Genomic DNA, 5898 nt, shown 5'->3' with positions numbered 1-5898 from the left:
AGAATGAGCCTGTTTGTCTACTGTGAATAAACTTAGCCGTGGCATACGCACCTGAATGCACTCATGATTCCTATGCACATCAAAATTACAATCTGTTTCCAGGAATGTTATTGTGAAAGCCTAACTCTGTAATATACTTTTTTATAACTTAGCTAATCATGTTGGCAATAGAACCAGATGATGCCATCTTCCTAAAAAATGTCTCAGGTGTTGTCAGGCCATTGTTCTGATGTTTGAAGCTCCTCAAGTTGAGGAATTTCACACCTCTGTGTGGGGGTTTCACAAGCCGTTAGGTTTAGATAGGAATTATAATTATGTCCAGTAGTCTGAATTGTGGCAGGGATGAGGAGGCTCAGTTTGTAGAGCATGGTATTTGCAATGCCTGGGTTTAGGGTTTGATTCCCACTGGGGGGCAGGTATGAAAAAAACAATTACACAAAAAATATATTAAGTCACTCTGGATAAGAGTGTCTGCTAAATGACTAAAAATAAACTACAGGGGTGCCCAAGGGCGCTGTTACTTTCATTCGAAAAATGTTGCAATGCTGTGTTGATCTGCTGTGGAGGTGTTTTTCCCAGCATTGCAACCTCCCTCCTCCCTGACCCAACAGCATAATGCAAGGAGAATGGCATGTTATATAGAAATATTGATTTGGAGAATGGCGTGTTATATATGAACATTCATTTGGAAGACAATTGCCCACCCAAGGTGTTGTCGCCTAGGCCATTGCTCTGATGTTTGAGGCTCATCTAGCTAAGGGATTTCACATGTCTGTGTGTGGTTTACACAATATGTAAGTTTTATGTCCAGAAGTCTGAAATTAATATATTTCCAGATTATGGTTGGGGGGCATATAAAGAGCAACATATGTGAAGATCAGCAGGCTCTGAATGGAGGTGAAGCTTCACTTAATCTACTTTGAAGCAGAGAAAAAAACGGAATGTTGGAGAAGCTGACTTAATCTACTTTGAAGCAGAAAAAAAAATATGAAAAATTTTTTTTTCTAAAATATGAAAATGAAAAAAAAAAAGACATGGGGGCGTGCGGGACGCACTCGCTAAGCGGACCGGCACATTGAACGCGGGTCGGCGACTCCCCGCTTGCCAGGAGCCCTCCGAAAACGTGGACGGATCCTGCCGAGTAAGAAATGATACTCGGGAGGAGACAGAGAGAGGGAGAGGGGACTCTCTCCAATCCCACTGACCTCACTGTTGGGTACATGCTGTCTGGACTATTTTCAGAGAATAGACTGCTTAATGTAACCGACGGGATATGAACCAGGTCTACCGCGGGAGAAAGCAACAGCTTGACCGTTACACCAAGAGGACATTCCCTATTGGGCTGAGGCATAGCCTATTTTTCACATCTGATTTAATTTCATACAACTTAATATTGCTACACTAAAAATCTTTGTCTGGACAATAGCCCATTACTCAGCTTTTATTAGAAAATGAATGGCATGCCACTGTGATCATTTTCTGTGACGACAGAGTAAATTATTATGCAGCCTCAGAGGGGTGCCCAAACTTTTTCAGACGACTGGATGTACTTCATAGAAACTGTTACCCTTTATATATTCTAACCACTCTATTTAATGTATTCCATATTAAGGGCCCTAACCTAGGAACACAAATCTTTGTTCCTATTAACATTGTGGACAGTTCTCTCTCTCTTTCTCTCTCTCTCTCTCTCTCTCTCTCTCTCTTACTCCACTGTTTTCACTCTTTCTCTCTCTTCACAGCTCTCTCTCTGCCTCACTCGACTGTTTTCACTATTTCTCTCTCCTCACAACTCTCTCTCTCTCTCTCACTCCACTGTTTCACTCTCTCTCTCTCCTCACAACTCTCTCTCTCGCTGTCTCACTCCACTGTTTTCACTCTTTCTCTCTCCTGACAACTCCCTCTCTCTCTTTCTTTCTCTCTCTCTCTCTCTCTCTTTCGCTCTCTCTCACTCCACTGTTTTCACTCTCTCTCTCTCTCCTCACAATTCTCTCTCTCTCTCACTCTGTCGCACTCCATTGTTTTCACTCTCTCCTCACAATTCTCTCTCTCTCTCACTCTGTCTCACTCCACTGTTTTCACTCTTTCTTTCTCGCTCTGCCTCACTCCACTGTTTTCACTCTTCATTTATAGGTTATATTCTTCAAGAATAAATGGATGTTGCATCTGCTGATTGCCCCTTTAAAATGAATCACTAATCACATTAAATAAATCACAATCTCCCGAAATGACTTTGTCAAAGCAACAGAATAACTAGGGCTTTACAATGATCCTGAAAACTTGGGGGAATTCTGGGGTTAAGTGGGTTGAAATAGTCCTAGAAGTCACAGAGGGTGCACAGAGGGACATGCCAAAATGCAGAATTTTAGCACTTTTGCAAGTCTTTATTCATATAAAAAAATCTGATTTATTGAAATTTACATGTGGTCTATATTAAAGGGCACTTCATTTAATATAACAGGCTTTTAAAAATGCAATATTGTTGCACAATTTGTATGTAGCCCTTTAAAGTATACAGGTTGAAAATGGCACTGATAAACGCCTAAATTGGTACGCAGTGGCTGTACAGTAACATGCTATACATGACATCAGACCACAGGCTCTACGCTTCAGAGGACTAAATGTATTTTGAAAGATGAGACGTTGAGGACTATAATAAATACTGCTTTGATGTCATACAAGCAAGCAAAACACCCATGAGTCCAAATGTGCACTTCAAATTTTCTTATTATAAAACTCATGTCAAATACAGTGTCAACATTTATGATCACTATATTTGATGTATAGTTACAAGATGACATGACGTCATACCCTGGGTTATTCTGAACAGAATGAGCCTGTTTGTCTACTGTGAATAAACTTAGCCGTGGCATACGCACCTGAATGCACTCATGATTCCTATGCGCATCAAAATTACAATCTGTTTCCAGGAATGTTATTGTGAAAGCCTAACTCTGTAATATACTTTTTTATAACTTAGCTAATCATGTTGGCAATAGAACCAGATGATGCCATCTTCCTAAAAAATGTCTCAGGTGTTGTCAGGCCATTGTTCTGATGTTTGAAGCTCCTCAAGTTGAGGGATTTCACACCTCTGTGTGGGGGTTTCACAAGCCGTTAGGTTTAGATAGGAATTCTAATTATGTCCAGTAGTCTGAATTGTGGCAGGGATGAGGAGGCTCAGTTTGTAGAGCATGGTATTTGCAATGCCAGGGTTTAGGGTTTGATTCCCACTGGGGGGCAGGTATGAAAAAAATAATTACACAAAAAATATATTAAGTCACTCTGGATAAGAGTGTCTGCTAAATGACTAAAAATAAACTACAGGGGTGCCCAAGGGCGCTGTTACTTTCATTCGAAAAATGTTGCAATGCTGTGTTGATCTGCTGTGGAGGTGTTTTTCCCAGCATTGCAACCTCCCTCCTCCCTGACCCAACAGCATAATGCAAGGAGAATGGCATGTTATATAGAAATATTGATTTGGAGAATGGCGTGTTATATATGAACATTCATTTGGAAGACAATTGCCCACCCAAGGTGTTGTCGCCTAGGCCATTGCTCTGATGTTTGAGGCTCATCTAGCTAAGGGATTTCACATGTCTGTGTGTGGTTTACACAATATGTAAGTTTTATGTCCAGAAGTCTGAAATTAATATATTTCCAGATTATGGTTGGGGGGCATATAAAGAGCAACATATGTGAAGATCAGCAGGCTCTGAATGGAGGTGAAGCTTCACTTAATCTACTTTGAAGCAGAGAAAAAACCGGAATGTTGGAGAAGCTGACTTAATCTACTTTGAAGCAGAAAAAAAAATATGAAAAATTATTTTTTCAAAAATATGAAAATGAAAAAAAAGAAGACATGGGGGCGTGCGGGACGCACTCGCTAAGCGGACCGGCACATTGAACGCGGGTCGGCGACTCCCGCTTGCCAGGAGCCCTCCGAAAACGTGGACGGATCCTGCCGAGTAAGAAATGATACTCGGGAGGAGACAGAGAGAGGGAGAGGGGACTCTCTCCAATCCCACTGACCTCACTGTTGGGTACATGCTGTCTGGACATTAAAACAGACCCAGTTGCTAGGTCAACCAAGCATAGACAGATAAGATAGAGAGACAATTCATACCCAGGGGAGTTACTGACTCTGGCCCAAATGACACCCTGTTCCCTACGTAGTGCACTAGGCTACTTCTGATCAGATCTAAAGTAGTGCACTACATAGGGAATAGGGTGGAGATCTTCTCACAATTCACTTTCTCTCTCGTTCTGTCTCACTCCACTGTTTTCACTCTCTCTTTCTCTATCCTCACAACTCTCTCTCTGCCTCACTCGACAATCTGATTTATTGAATTTTACATGTGGTCTATATTAAAGGGCACTTCATTTAATATAACAGGCTTTTAAAAATGCAATATTGTTGCACAATTTGTATGTAGCCCTTTAAAGTATACAGGTTGAAAATGGCACTGATAAACGCCTAAATTGGTACGCAGTGGCTGTACAGTAACATGCTATACATGACTTCAGACCACAGGCTCTACGCTTCAGAGGACTAAATGTATTTTGAAAGATGAGACGTTGAGGACTATAATAAATACTGCTTTGATGTCATACAAGCAAGCAAAACACCCATGAGTCCAAATGTGCATTTCAAATTTTCTTATTATAAAACTCATGTCAAATACAGTGTCAACATTTATGATCACTATATTTGATGTATAGTTACAAGATGACATGACGTCATACCCTGGGTTATTCTGAACAGAATGAGCCTGTTTGTCTACTGTGAATAAACTTAGCCGTGGCATACGCACCTGAATGCACTCATGATTCCTATGCGCATCAAAATTACAATCTGTTTCCAGGAATGTTATTGTGAAAGCCTAACTCTGTAATATACTTTTTTATAACTTAGCTAATCATGTTGGCAATAGAACCAGATGATGCCATCTTCCTAAAAAATGTCTCAGGTGTTGTCAGGCCATTGTTCTGATGTTTGAAGCTCCTCAAGTTGAGGGATTTACACCTCTGTGTGGGGGTTTCACAAGCCGTTAGGTTTAGATAGGAATTATAATTATGTCCAGTAGTCTGAATTGTGGCAGGGATGAGGAGGCTCAGTTTGTAGAGCATGGTATTTGCAATGCCAGGGTTTAGGGTTTGATTCCCACTGGGGGGCAGGTATGAAAAAAATAATTACACAAAAAATATATTAAGTCACTCTGGATAAGAGTGTCTGCTAAATGACTAAAAATAAACTACAGGGGTGCCCAAGGGCGCTGTTACTTTCATTCGAAAAATGTTGCAATGCTGTGTTGATCTGCTGTGGAGGTGTTTTTCCCAGCATTGCAACCTCCCTCCTCCATGACCCAACAGCATAATGCAAGGAGAATGGCATGTTATATAGAAATATTGATTTGGAGAATGGCGTGTTATATATGAACATTCATTTGGAAGACAATTGCCCACCCAAGGTGTTGTCGCCTAGGCCATTGCTCTGATGTTTGAGGCTCATCTAGCTAAGGGATTTCACATGTCTGTGTGTGGTTTACACAATATGTAAGTTTTATGTCCAGAAGTCTGAAATTAATATATTTCCAGATTATGGTTGGGGGGCATATAAAGAGCAACATATGTGAAGATCAGCAGGCTCTGAATGGAGGTGAAGCTTCACTTAATCTACTTTGAAGCAGAGAAAAAACCGGAATGTTGGAGAAGCTGACTTAATCTACTTTGAAGCAGAAAAAAAAATATGAAAAAATATTTTTTCTAAAATATGAAAATGAAAAAAAATAAGACATGGGGGCGTGCGGGACGCACTCGCTAAGCGGACCGGCACATTGAACGCGGGTCGGCGACTCCCCGCTTGCCAGGAGCCCTCCGAAAACGTGGACGGATCCT

The sequence above is a fragment of the Coregonus lavaretus genome (genome assembly GCF_964263955.1).
Source record: "Coregonus lavaretus genome assembly, contig: HAP1_SCAFFOLD_1634, whole genome shotgun sequence".
NCBI lineage: Eukaryota > Metazoa > Chordata > Actinopteri > Salmoniformes > Salmonidae > Coregonus > Coregonus lavaretus.
The sequence above is the reverse complement of the archived record's forward strand: the minus strand, read 5'-3'. Positions refer to the sequence as shown.